Source organism: Ursus americanus, chromosome 1 (genome assembly GCF_024610735.1).
Source record: "Ursus americanus isolate L20-20 chromosome 1, mUrsAme1.1.p, whole genome shotgun sequence".
Taxonomy (NCBI): domain Eukaryota; kingdom Metazoa; phylum Chordata; class Mammalia; order Carnivora; family Ursidae; genus Ursus; species Ursus americanus.
Genome location: NC_142127.1, coordinates 88,442,208 through 88,457,618, shown reverse-complemented (window position 1 = coordinate 88,457,618; position 15,411 = coordinate 88,442,208). Strand labels below are relative to the sequence as shown.

The window sequence follows — 15,411 nt, the reverse complement described above, 5'->3', positions numbered from 1 at the left end:
CTTTTCATTTTGTAGGTGTTTTTTGAATTTTACAAAATACTACTTATTTTTTTTGTTTTTTAAGTATTATGATCACTTTTATATGTCATTTTAAATAATTGCATTATATTCAGTCACACACATGAGTATTAATTTATTTAGCTATTCTCTCAATGTTGGAAATTTAGATTGTTTCAAGTTTTTTACTGTTACGAACCGGCTGAGACAAACATCCTAGCAGGTAAATCTTTGTAAAAATCTCCGATTATTCCCCTGGAATAAATTCTTTTTAGTGGAAAAAAAAAAAAAAAGAAAAAAAGACTTGAGTTGGCAGGTTTAAAAGCCCCACTGTGCTCCTAGGAAAATTAACCTGGAATGGTGAAGTCCAAGACACATACCAGGAAAATATCGGACTTACTTAAAGACAAAGAAAAAAATTCTCTAGGTCTCCAGGCAAAAAGACCAAATCCCTTACAGAGGAAAGAAGAGCGAGTAAGCATCAGACTTCTCATGTAAAATGAGAGAACAATGGAGCTGCATTTTCAAGAAACTACAGGAAGTGAATAGGAATCTTTTCTTTCTAGATGAGCTCATCACCAAGGATGAGGACTGTGACAAGCAGTGTTCTATGTGCAAAAGCTCAGAGGTCACTTGACATTGTTCTGTAAGGGGTCGACTAAAGGGTGAATATGATTCAATCAAAACAAGAGCAGGACCAGGAAACTTGGGCAAGTGGACTGAGATTGAGCATCAGGTATATTTTGGTGTAAATCTGTAGTAAACAAGGTTGGGACAGCTGATACATATTCTGAACTGAGACAATACATTGTTGCATAGGTAAGGGGTAGGAGTGAAGGATAGTACTTAAAACAGACAGACCAATGAGTCGAGGCTAAATAAGAACAAATGCACTAAGGGCATGATGATAGGTATTGGTGAAAAGCTAACTGCTTTTCTGACCTTCCTAAACACAAGAAGAAATATAAAATAGGCCCAGAAAACAAGCCACATAGAGAAAAAAGCTATGTGTACTAACAATTTTATACACAATATGAGTTGAGACCAAGTACATCAGTCATATTAATAAATTATATCTGTGATATCATAATAATTTGTTAATAAGCTTATTAATAAATTGCAAAATACCTCAGTAAATATGTTATAATTGACTCACAGCAAAACTTAATTCTATGAGATACATAAGACACACTTATAACAAAGTGGTTCAGAAAGGCTAAGCATCAAGGGATTAACAAAGATATTCCAGAAACATGGAAACAGTAAAATAAATAGGGCATAAAGAGCTCCTCAGCATAATTAGTGAACGTATGGATATAGAGCAGATCTCAAGCCTTGGTAATATAGAGAATATATTCTCTTCTGAAACCACAAACATGGTGTTCACAAAAATGGTCCACGTGTTGGGTCACAAAGAAAGTCCCAGTAAGTGCCAGAACGTAGAAATTAATAACAAAACTTAAAAAGGTCCTTCTATCTGAATTTGAAAAACAATAATAAATACTAAACTACTATTGGGTGAGAGGAGCTATATGACACAAAATTGCAGAATTAAAAAAAAGAAGCCCAATAATTAGAATGAAAATGCACACATCAGAATTTGTGAGACACAATTAAAGCAGTGATCCAAGGAAAACCCATGATCTTAAATACTTAAATTGATAAAAAAAATTAAAATACACAAATTTAATTCCCAATTTAAAAATATAGAAAAATCAAAAGATAAGTCAAAAGAAAGCACAAGGAAGGGAATAATAAAGAGAAAAGAAGAAATTAATGTGGGAGAAAATAGTAAAAAGAGTAGAGCCAACAAATGAATCAAAATTCTGGTTGTTTGGGGGGAAAAAAAGTAAAATAGACATGCCAATAGCCAACCCAATCAAGAAAAGAAGGAAAACACAAACATACAAAATAAGGTAAGACTAGAGGGAAACAACCATTGTAACAATGAAAATAAATCATAAGTAGACTACTTTACAAAACTGTGCAAATACATTCAGAAACTATGAAATTGATTATTCTCTGTAAAAATGTAATTTACTAAAACAGACCCCATTTGATATAGAAAGCTCAGATAGACCACTCTCTGGAGTGGAAAAAAGATGGAAAAAGTTACCAAATGATTATATTGAAACACAAGACCCAGATGTTTGCATAGGAGAATTCTACAAACCTCCACAGCTCAGATAATCTTAATGCTCTGTAAATTGTTTCACAAATTGTCCCAGAGTGTAGAAAATGAAGGAGAACTTCCAAATTCATTTTAAGAAGTAAGTATAATGTTGATATCTAAACCTAATAAAGATTAGTAATAGCAGTAATGATAATAACAATAATGTAGCCTAGAGGGGAACTACAGACTAATTTCCTTTATAAATATAGTTGCAAAAATTAATTAAAATTTTAGCAAAAAGAATCTCAATCCACCATAATAAAATAAAACATCAATAGCAAATTTCAGGAATGCGAGGAGCTTCAATATGAAGAAATCCATTAATATAATTTACCTTATTAATAGATATAAGGAGAAAAATCATATTATCTCCATGGGTGCTGAAAGATTTTCAACAACATTTAAATCCCGTTCCTGAAAAATGCACTCAATAAAACAGCAATTAATGGATACTTTCTTTACGTAATTTCACATATGTACACACATGTATGTATGATTTGTGTCTATATGTATGTATATGTCCTAAACTTAGCATCTTATTTAGTTGGGAAGCATGAGATGCACTCTGGCCAAGACTAGAAACCAGGTAATGATGCTCCCTCTCTCTACTATTATTTAACACTGTATTGGAGCTATTGATCAATATCATTAGATAAAGGTACACAAATTTGAGAAGAAAAACTATCTCTATACGTAGGTGAAATGATAGTGAATCTTGAAAACCCAAGAATTAGTGATTAAACACATGGGAATTAGATAAGGAATTTAGGAAGAGAGTAAGATATAAAATTCACTTACAAAACTCCATTGCCTTCATATGTATATAGATAGCTAATTATAGGATACAACGTAAGAGGGAAAACTCCTTTATGGTTGCAACAAAAAGGTGAATCTTAAATATGTATTTTAGATTCCACATATAAGTAAAATCATATAGTATTTGTCTTTCTCAGTCTGACTTATTTCACTTAGCATTATACTCTCTAGATCCATGCGTGTGGTTGCAAACGGCAAGGTCTCATTCTTTTTTATGGCCGAGTAATATTCCTGTGCGTGCGCGCACGCACGTGTGTACATATATGCATGGATACATATATCTTTTGGGGGGTGGGGGATGGGCAAAAGGGCTGAAAGGACATGGGAGATTCTGGCTTCCAGTTATGGAATGACTAGGTCATGGCGTTGGAAGTTCCAGCACAGGACATACAGTCAATGGTAGTGTGATAGTGTTGTCTGGTGACAGATGGCAGCTACACTTGTGGGGAGCACAGCAAAGCGTATAGAGATGATGAATCACTATGTTGTACACCTGAACCGAATGTAGCATCAGGCGTCAACTGTGCTCCAATTAAAGAAAAAGGAAATATGTAAAATCTACATAAGGAAATTTTAAGATGCTCCCAAGAGACATGAAAGTAGCCTTGAGCAGCTAAAAAAGCATCCATTGTTCTTGGAGAGAACGACTCAACATCATTCAGATGTCAGCTCTTCTCAAGTGATTATACAAATTTAATCCAATTGCAAGAAAAAAGCCAACAACCTTTTTTTTTTTTTTAAGTAAGTTGATTCTAAAGTCATGTAGAAAAATAAACACACAAAAAGAGCTAGGAACTTCTGGGCAGGGAGGAGGGTGAGGAAATGAGGGAGAATGACCTTACCTGACAGTAAAACACACCCTAATTGGTCGCTGGTTAATACAGGGGTACTGGTGTGCAAGCAGAGGGACCAGAGAGACCAAAACCAAAGTCCAGAAATGGATTCAAACATGCACAGAAATGTATTATTTGGTAAAGGTGGCTTTTCAAATAACTGGAGAAAAGGTGAACTTTTTAATAAATGATGCCGAAACAGCTGGATTGCCATTGGAGAAAAGATAAAACTGGATTGACACCTTATGCCATGTGTGATAAACTAAAAGGATGAAAAACCTCAATGTAAAAAATACAAAATAAGGGGCGTCTGGGTGGCTTGGTCCGTTAAGCATCTGTGTTCAGCTCAGGTCATGATCCCAGGGTCCTGGGATCGAGCCCTGCATCAGGCTCCCTGCTCGCGGGAAGACTGCTTCTCCCTCTCCTCCCCGCTCATGTTCTATCTCGCTCTCTCTCTTGCTCTCTTTTAAATAAATAAATAAAATCTTAAAAAAAAAATACAAAAGAAACAATCACACCAGTACTAGAAGAAAACACAGATGAATGGTTTTGTAACTTGAGTGTGGGAAAAAGATTTCTAAATGTGACTCAAAATCCACATGCAAAAAAAAAAAAAAAAAGAGAGAGAGAGAGAGAGAGAGATTGACAATTTCTACTACATAAAATTAAGAAAAAATTGCATGGCAAAAGGTAAGCAAAATCAAAAGAAAAGTGGATCACTGGAAGAAAATGTTTGCACCGTGATGTATCAGAAATAAGTGACTATCTCCCTAATGTCTAAAAGTATTTTTAAAAATTGAGAAAAAACCTTCCAATCACCCCTTTCCACAAAAATAAGAAAATGATCTTTAAACCCACAAAAAGATGCTCGGCTGTACTCAGAATAACAATAATACTGATTACAACTGTACTTTTTTCCCACAGATGAAAATGGAAAAACTCACAAGTTGGACCATCCACTGCTGGCGAGGCTGTGGAGAATCAGGCTGGGTTGTGTGCTGGGCTGCAGTGAACAGCTCCCACAGACTAGGTGAGGGACACACAGAAATGCATTTTCTCACCGTTCTGAAGGCTAGTCCAAGATCAAGTTGTTGGCAGGTTTGGTTTCTTCTGAGGTCTCTGTCCTTGGGTGCAGATGGCTACCTTCTCACATGGCCTTTCCTCTAGGTAAGCACATCTCTGGTATCATTCTGTGTGTCCAAATTTCCTCTTCTATGACACCAGTCAGATTGGACGAGGGGTTACCTTACTGGAGTTATTTGAACTTATGCACCTCTTTAAAGGCCCGATCTCCAAATATAGTCACATTCTAAGGTACCAGGGGTTAGGGCTTCAATATATGAATTGTAGGGGGAGATAATTCAGCCATAACCCAGGTACATACATTGCTGATAGAAATTTGAATGGTATATAATCGATTTGGCGGGAGTTATGGCAATAGCCAAAAAATTATCTGTGCAACATTTACCCTCTGCCCCAGCAATCTGATCCCCTAGAACTTTGCCCTGAAGCTGACCCTTCAAAACAAACAAGCAAAAAGCACATGCACGATGTTACTCAGCAAACTGTGATTTGTGGGAATAAAGTCATGGAAACAACCTGAGTGCCAATACAGGAAATATTGGTTAAATAAGCTGTGATACATCCACACATTGGAGTAGCTATTCGACTATAAAAAGAATGGGGGAAGATCTCTATTAATTGTTCAGTTATTTCTGGGATAGAATTCAAATTAAAACTACAAAGTGAAAAAGAGGACATATAGTAGCTACTTTTTATGTAAGAAAGGAGAGGAAATAGGAAAGAAGAACACACACACACACACACACACACACACACACACACACACCATGTTTTTGCAAAAAGAAACTTGGGAAGAATAAACTAGAAGCTAATGAAATAGTTGCCTCCATGACAGGTGTAGGGTAGGAAGGAGAAAAGGGTAGAGGGATGAGGAAACAGTGACACTTTACTGAGTTTGCCTTCTCATAAAGTTTTTACTTTTAAATCATCATAACATTATGCATATTCGAAAATAAAATTAAATAAACCAGAGCCCAAACCCCTAATTTGAACAAAAAGAGAAACAAATGAACCCTACTGTACAATCGGTTGATAGCAAAGCCCCAAAGAAAGAAAGAATCATCCCAACTAACTGAACACAAAACCTTGGCTGCACATGCTTAGTGGGATATAGTCTAAAGGCAAAAAAGAATTGCAAAGAAATTTGGGCTTTGCGTGGTAGGTTTGCTGTAGGATGTGGTACTGGCGTCACAATTCCCGTACTACTTTGTGCAAATTATAGGATAGAGCAAATGAGTTAGCACTGGGTGTTGTTAGGAACCAGGTTTTATCACGAGAGAAGGGAGCTACAAATATGGGATAGGAGGAGATGAAGAGCTCTCTGTATTGGATTTGAAAGTATTAGAATGACTCATGATTTCAACACATATTTCTTAACTCTGTTGAATGGGGTATCAGGAAAGAACAGTACAAGCTGAATCTGGAGTATCTTACTGTCTCTGAAAGCAAGAGAGTGTTCAAAAACCGATGCGGACATATCAAGTGAGCACAGGAGCTAGACTGAAGAAGTTCCCACTAGCCAACTTAGGGAACCATTGAGTGTCCCAAGAACAATGATAATAATGTCTTTTATTAAATTGAAATAAAAACTGACTTTCAAAAACAAGCAAGCACACAAGACAAAATGAGAGGAGAGAGTGGAGAGGGGTTCTTCACAGAAGAATGCTGGTGGAATGTAGAAGGAATGACAGAAAATGACCATTTTGTCACCATTGAGGTAATGATTAATTCAGGCAAGGACAGCAATAGATACTAAAATCTTTTGGTGAAAGAGTCTTGAGTAACAAGATATTCATACCATTTTAAAGTTTAACTTCACAAGTTACTTACTAATTAAAAAAAAAGTTATTTCTACTTTGAAATAAATCTGTTAGGCATCTTTTAACCAGTAATCAAATAGCATTACCCATAATGGGATAATCTGACATTATTGTTTCCTGATGTGATGCATGGAGAAAGACCCAATGTCATTTACGTTATATCCTTGCCAAATATGTCTACTCGGAATTTAAACATGAGAAAACAGTCAGGAAAGTCCAAGTCTGTGGGATTTTGGGTGTTGCAAAAATCTCACTCTCAACGAAAGACAAGGGAAAAAAGTGAAGGAGTTGTTCACGAAGAATAAAAGGACATGACAAATGACTAATCTGTTTTACCAAATTTGACCTTTGATTAAAAATAATTAACCATTAAAGACATTGTCAGGATAACTGGGAAAATTTGAAAATTTCTTGTGTACTAGAAAGTATTATGGCATCAATGTTAAATTTCTCTAGAGTGATCATGGCATTGTGGATATGTAGGAGAATGTCCTACAAAGAAGAAACCGGTCCTAGAGAGGATATTTAGAAGTAGGAGCATAAGGTGATGAAATCAGGGGAACTGAAGACCTAATACTTCTAAGTACATCTAAAAAGTAAATGGGATTTCAGGTCTGTTTAGATGAGATAGGATGGACTCAAAGAGAGTGTGTCTAATTTGAGTGAATGGGTGGATGAAATTGGCAAGTGTACATACTGAGTTGAGAGAGCTAAAAGACACTCATGAGGAAACCTTCATGGGACCATTAGAAAGGTTAGTCTAAAAGTCAGGAATCTAATTAGAGACGGAAATTCCAAACTGAGGTGACAGCTGAAGATATTGTGGGAGGTCAGATTTCCCAAGACAGTGTAGAATGGGATGACAGTGGGGTTGCGCACAGGGCATTGGAAAACATCTGCATTCCTTACCCTATTGTCCTATCCATCCACTGGAGCGCATTTCAGCATATCAGAGCTTCAAAGAACATGGCTTCACTGTCAGTTAGGAACACCTGTGCATAGTAAAATCCCACCAGAAAAGAAAAGTCATTGAGATGGTCTGTCTTCTAGTGGTGTCAGAAGAGTTGAGGAAACATAGAGTGTGGGGGACCCAGTCTATAATGGCAAGAGTGGGAAACCATTTCTACTTTTATATCAAGGGGCACAGAGAAGAAATAATGCTCCTGGTACCTGGTGTGAGTTGGAGCCGTGGAGGAGGGACTGCCCGGTGGGAAATTTAGACAAAGAACGTGCCTGCTGCCAGAGAGGCCTAACTGAAAAGTAGTAGAGGGGAGAAGAAATACCCCAATCTCTCTCACATTCACATTAAAAACACTGAGATAATTCACATAAAATTTCACATAACATAAAACTCACCATTTTAAAGCATATAATTCAGTGGTTTTTAGTATATTCACAAGGTTGTGCAATCATCCTCATTATCCAATTCCAGAACTTTTTAATCATCTTGAAAAGAAACGCCATACCCAGGAGCTGCCAATTGTCTCCTTCCCTCAACCCCTGGCAACTACTGATCAGTTTTCTGTCTCTAATGGATTTGCCTATTATGGAAATTTCTTCATTTGAAGGAATCATACAATATATGGCCTTTTGTGTCTTTCTTCTTTCCCTCAGCATAGAATTTGCAAGTTCAACCATGTTGTAGTATGTATCACTACTTCCTTCCTTTTTTATGGGTGAACAATATTCCAACATATGGATATACCACGTGTATCCATCCATCCATCCATCCATCCATCCATCCATCCATCCATCAATTGATGGATATTTGGGCTGTTTTCACTGATTTCCTGCTTGTACAGAGCCTCCAGGTCAGCCAGGGCCAACTCAGGTCTTTCGTGAAAATGTGTATAACTGCATGCATAGGGTGTCACAATCTTCTAGATTTTCCAAGTGCCTGCAGAGAACTCACTGTCTAGCTTTTTCTTCTAAGCATTTTGCTTGGCCTATTGTTTTCCTCCACGGTCTCAAGCAGTGCCCGTATTAAGACACTAGCAGATAAATGATTTCAACAAATGCCTCTACCCCGAAGACTTTCAGTCCTAGGCAAGTTCTGAGGTGGGTGAAAAGACTTTGGAGTGAAATGTAACTTCTTGAGTGTCTACTAGAGAACCAGGAGGCAGGTCAAATAATTATTATTCTTTGGGAATGAGTCTCTGAAAGTGCTCCAGCTTCATTCTGCCCTGTCAGGTACCAGGAATGCAAGTTATTTCTCAAGGCTTCCGCTAAGCTGGGGAGTGGGGATGGGCCTAGGCTAAGAGTTGCTGCTCTTACTGAGATTCAGTTGTTTTTCTTGAATAAGTTACTGGGTTGCTACAAGCAGAGTTCTGAAAAAAACCGATTCTGACAGTTTTTGGAAATTTTATGGTGGCTACTTTTATGGAGGGGATTTTTTTTTTTTGGAAGTCCTTGTTCTGCCATTTTGATGACATCGCCTTGCACCCCTATTTTTAATATCCTGTTAGTGGACAGGGCATAGCTGGCAGACAATGGAGTGGGGCAGGGGTGAATGGTAAATCATTAGCTCATCCTAGAACAGTAGTCAGGCTTTGACATAGTACAAGATCAGTGGTCAGTCAGAACCTATCTAAGCCTCAAATAAATCAAAGTTCTCCTTTGATACCTGTAAGTCAAAAGGAAATACAGAAATAATTTTGGTCAAGAGATCTCTCTTTTTTAAATAATTTGTTATTATGTTATGTTAGTCACCAAACAGTATAGGCTTAGTTTTTGATGTAAAGTTCCATGATTCATTATTTGCATATAACACCCAGTGCACCACGCAATACGTGCCCTCCTTACTACCCATCACCGGCCTATCCCAATCCCCCAACACCCTCCCCTCTGAAGCCCTCAGTTTGTTTCCCAGAGTCCACAGTCTCTCATGGTTCATTCCCCCTTCAAGAGATCTTTTGAATCTTTGAGACACCAATATGGTCCTAGTTTCAACATCTTCTTGCAGCCCTAGTGTCCACCGTTTAATACAATATCCTTACTATACTCTAAGGAAAACCTTTTTCAAACCAGCATTCTTTTTAGGAGGACTAGATGAAGAATTTTCTTCCCTTATTCTTCCATCTTGCAGATGATCAGGTCTTATAAGAAAGAAGAAAGAAAAACATACAACAAAAATCCATATGACACCACACTATCCCTCTCTCCCAGAGGTTTATGCTGGCCATTTAAGATAGGTTCATTTTTCATTATCTCCTCCAGTGCCATCCATGTTGCAGCAAATGTTGAGAACTCGTTCTTTCTGATAGCTGAGTAATATTCCGTTGTATATATGGACCACAACTTCTTAATCCAGTCATCTGTTGAAGGGCATCTCGGTTCCTTCCACGATTTGGCTATTGTGGACAATGCTGCTATGAACATTGGGGTGCATATGGCCTTTCTCTTCACTATGTCTGTATCTTTGGGGTAAATACCCAGTAGTGCAATGGCTGGATCATAGTGTAGCTCAATTGTGAAATAAGTCAAGCAGAGAAAGACAATTATCATATGATTTCTCTCATCTATGGAACATAAGAACTAGGAAGATCGGTAGGGGAAGAAAGGGATAAAGAAAGGGGGGTAATCAGAAGGGGGAATGAAGCATGAGAGACTATGGGCTATGAGAAACAAACTGAGGGCTTCAGAGGGGAGGGGGTGGGGAAATGGGATAGGCTGGTGACGGGTAGTAAGGAGGACACGTATTGCGTGGTGCACTGGGTGTTACACGCAACTAATGAATCATCGAACTTTACATCAGAAACCAGGGATGTACTATATGGTGACTAACATAATATAATAAAAAAACATTAAAGTAGAAAAAAAAATATAGGTTCATTTTTGTAGTCAGTCTCAGAATACTCCATTTGTCCTCAGCAGGTGTGGAGAATAGCCTGACACCATCTTATGTAAAACAATTCTTCACAAAACTAAAGACTGTTATGAAATGTGTGGGTCTTCCATCAGATATCTTTCCCATGAAACCAATGTGCCTGTGGGTAGAAAACTTCTGGCCCACTAGGAGAGGAACTTTGATGTGGTCTGCAAATTTATCGGGTTCCAGAAAGCAATCACTAAGGTACCACTTACTCAAGCCCTTTAATCTCCCTGCGCTGCTAGAATCCCGTCGACTCCTCTCTCCTTCTTGACGAGGCACGTGTGTGAGACAATGTGCATCATTTAGGTGGTGAAATTCAGCCAGTGATTTTATATTCTGTGACTAGCCTAGGGCTCCTGAGGGGGGACTTTACTGCTCTATGTTTGTCATGAAAGAACAATATGAAGACCCTTCTTGAGGAGGGCTGGGGACGTTGTCTATCGATCCATGAATGTCTAGAACTCCTGTTGGGGTCTTGGATCACCCAAGTACATTCACTTACCCCTCCTATGCGCACTGCGGTAAGAGACCTCATGGTGAAACTGGATTCCAGGCAGAGTGGCCCAAGAAGACAACTGCAGACCTGGGGGCAGTGGTATAGTAGTGATATAAGCAGGAATTATGGTGGCAGGATTTGACCCTGGGCTCTCAGGCAAAACTGATATTTCTCCTTATGCAGAGTTTCTCATTCCTTCTGCCACCTTCCTTTGCTCTACATCCCCACTTGCTTTTGACATCCCGACTTCCCGGAATCTCAAAAATCAGTGTCCAATCGGATTTGCTTTCCCAATGTTAAATTAATTAAACAGGGAGGCCGTTAGACTGAGGTGGCTTTAATGCCTTAGTAGCCCATGCAAGCAAAGTAAAACCCATGTCTGTAATGCCTAAGAAATTGAAACATAAGGATAACCAATCATAAACAGCCAACAAGGCTTTCCCAAATAATGTGTAGTTACAGCCAATCAGATAATTTCCTTACTTTGTTTCTGTGTGTCCTCTATAAAAGTCTTTTCCCTAGCTCCCGTTGGTGAAGTTCTCCCAACCATTTCTGGTTGCCCAATTAGAATTGATTTTTGCTCAAATAAACCCTCAAAAATTTAATATGTCTCCATTTATCTCTTTTTTAAATAATATTTTTTTATTATATTATGTTAGTAACCATACAGCACATCCCTAGTTTTTGATGTAAAGTTCCATGATTCATTAGTTGTGTATAACACCCAGTGCACCATGCAATACGTGCCCTCCTTACTACCCGTCACCAGCCTATCCCATTCCCCCATCCCCTCCCCTCTGAAGCCCTCAGTTTGTTTCCATTTATCTTTTAACACCAGCATACCATGTTCCAATTTTTTCCCCTTTCCTTCTCACCATTAAAATCTACCTACCTCACATTCCTATAGCATCAGAACGTTGGGCTGACTACTAATATATATCAAGATGACAACCACTAAAAAGATGGCTGTTATTTCTTCCAAGTAACATGTTTGACTTTTAACAGTACCTTTCAATCTTTAACTTGAAAGTGCAATCAAATAAAATTCCTGAGAGACAAACCATGAGACATTCTTGACTCTGGGAAACAAACTGAGGGTTGCGGAGGGGTGGTGGGAGGAGGGATGGGGTAACTGGGTGATGGGCATTAAGGAGGGCACGTGATATGATGAGCACTGGCTGTTACACGCAACGGATGAATCATTGACCACTACATCTGAAACTAATGATGTACTATATGTTGGTTAATTGAATTTAAATTAAAAAAAAAAAAGAAAATTCCTGAAAAAACAGCAAGGTGCATGAGCTGAATATTTTATAGTCACAATCCCATTCCTCTCCTGTCTACGCCAGCTCTCCACAGGAAACTTTTATTTATTTATTTATTTATTTATTTATTTATTTATGACTCTTAAGTACATTTTATTTTTAAATTTTTAAAAAAATTTTTTGTTATGTTAGTCACCATACAGGGCACTTTAAATACACAGTCAATTCAGTCAATACACAGATGACCCTATGGAGAAGGTATTATTCTATCATTCATAAAGACGAGTGACACAGGTAGTCAAAGGCAGAGGTGTGATTTAAACCCAGGTTATTTCTGATTTCAAAGCCTGCAGTGCCTTTCCCGGGGCAGCTACCTGGGCTGGAGGCAGTTTGGACTGAACATCTCCTGCCAGAGACACTGTGGGGGAATTCATGTACTTGGCCTCACCACATCCTCCCGTTTTCATTCTAGTCAGCTAGGTAGTCCCTTCCAACTTAGAAATCTCCTTCCTTGCTCTAATTTTTATACCTTTTCCCCAATTTAAAAATACTATTATTTTTCCTCCCATTTTGGGCTGAACTGACAAGAGAAACCTCAGGCCTTTCTCTTTCAGTGGCTTCGAGTTGCTCAGAGACCAGGGAGAAACAATAAAAAATGCTGATCCGTTGGAAACAGTCCTTCCATGAGTCTTGAAATTAGTGAACGTTTAATAGCTAGGTAGCCCAGAGGAGGGTTCTGGATGAAATGAAGGGCCATACATAACACCGTTATCTCAAAGGAAAGGCAGAAAAACACCATTATGCCCTTCTTTTCTCCTCCATATGTTGTGAGTTGTGAGACTCAGGGGAAAGACACAGCGTGCCATGAGGGGTGTGAGGGAAATGTGAGCACTGGGAATGATGTGTAGCATACTCTGATCTTAATGAAACACCACGTTGGGAATGCGGTAGGCACGAGCCAGGAAATTCTAAGGCCCGACTTGCATTTCAGGGAGAACAACTCCCTTCTGATGACCTGTGAACAGGGTATCTGTGATCAAGTCGGGACCACCTGGCTTCTTCTCCTGCCATGTATCCAGTTGGGAAAGAAACCTGGGGCAGGTGGGCTAGACATAAATTATTCTCTGTCTCAGTTTCTCACATGTTGGTGAGATTCAGGCCCCAGCAAAGAAGGGATTATATGTTTGAATTTACCTATGATTATTATAGAGGAATCAAAAGCCAAATTTGGATAATAATTGCTTGCATATTAGCTACGACTCTTCCTCCATCTACTGCTGCCTGGGGTGGGTAACTGAGCTGGCCGAAAGGGATCCTAATTTCCACGCTAGGCTTGAAGTCATCTAGAGGTAGGACTCTGGGTGAACATACCGACTATGTGAACTTTGGTCATATTCCGCAAATGTGGCCGTAATCCATGTCCTCAGTGTATAGGTTATTATGCTCTGTTTGCCTTCACGGGATCCTATGTCCTGATTTTTTCTCTTTTCCATCATTCTCCACTACTCTTTACAAATGAGCAGTATGTCCTGTACATTTAGCCTGAAGCAGAGGGAAACAAAGCCACTCAGAGATTCAAAGGAGGGTGAGGCTAGCCACTGGCGAGGACACTTGGACCCAGTGCCAGAGACCCACAGGGTGCTTCGTACGTAGTTGGAATTGGATCTCAGTCCATATTTGTTGATTTTCACAAAATGGCGGTCTCTGGATTTCAGGTTGTTGGCAAGAACTAAATATAAGGTGTGGCAATGTGTTTGACCACAGTTAGAATTTTTTGGTTGTGGTGAAATCTGAGGGCAAGATCGAAATCCCGTCTTGCTCCCTCAACTAAAGCCACTGAAAATAGTTCCTCATTGTGGTTTCTGACAAAGAAAAGACAGCTCTAAGTGGTTTATTACACAAGGTTCGGAAGGCTCATGGACATCTAACAGCTCCCACCACGTTGGATTTTGATGGGTTAAGTGTAAGTGAATCAGGAACATACGGATTAAATTTCCTCTCCAATACACACGGGCTTGAAATGAGGGGAAAAGGTGCTTGGGGCATAATGCATTTATTTGCCAAACCCAAACATTCAAAAAATAGTTCAAGATGTCTCAGTAAATTCAGCCAGCTTCTCTCCCTGCAGTGACTGTCTGCATACACATGTTGATAGGTACACAGAGAGCCACGCCTAGTCTTCTGGAACACAAGTCTCTGGTACAGATAGCTGTGAATTCCCAGATAGCCTAGTGATAGTTTTAGCAGTCTTTTCCCCGAAATATGAAACAAAAATTCCTCAAGCCATCTCCTCTCACCCCATATCTGCTCCACTACATGTCCTCATGAAGTAGAGATTTTGTATTGACCAAGAACCAGTGTCTTAAATACTTAGATCGAAAGCCCTTACTTTGTCTCCTGTTTGCCTGCGGTAGCGTATTAATGACTATTGGCTGGCTTGACGTGAGACCCATAAGTGGTGAATATGTGGCTCAGTGTCTCTGGATCCAAATCTATATATGCTAGATTACAGAGGTTAAAGGGAAAGGAGGAGGAGGGCATAAGGGTATGAAGTGAAGGCTTCACTGGGCATCTGGTGGTGAGGACATGGAAGAGAGGGTAGAGCTACAGAGCTAGGGGGAAGTTGAAGTCCAAGAAAACTGCTGAGTCTACACGTCCTGTGGCAAGCAGACGGGAACAAAGGGTTCCACCAATCTAATTTGTTTGGGCCAATTTTAATGATGAAAAGTAGGGATGGGAATTGTTTTTTTTTGCTGGTGGATCGGACTGTCTTAAGTTAAACTTGTATTGCAACAACACAATGATCACATCAGAATCTACTGTGGTTGTGTCTGGCTACCCACTGAGGTATTGGCAGGGTTTAGAGATGGAGTGGATATGGGGGGGCGGGAAGGAGAGAGAAGATGCTTCCAAGTGATAAGCCCGCTACTGGGCAGACTGAAGTGTCAATGCTGGGTATTGGAGAAAGGGTATAAGGTGAGGATGATATACAGGGATGCCTTGAAGTATCATTAGTCCATATTTATTTTGGACTTATATGCATTCTTGTGCTTG

The 15,411-nt window shown here is 39.2% G+C and overlaps 1 long non-coding RNA gene across 1 annotated transcript in view; it reads left to right on the top strand.

Moving 5' to 3' along the window:
• Nucleotides 1–15,411, top strand: part of LOC148110813 (uncharacterized) — a 107,985-nt gene that overhangs the window by 74,670 nt on the left and 17,904 nt on the right. The window contains exon 3 of the long non-coding RNA XR_015726567.1: nt 4,744–4,849. This is a non-coding gene — a long non-coding RNA (uncharacterized LOC148110813). The remainder of the gene's footprint in view (nt 1–4,743; nt 4,850–15,411) is intronic.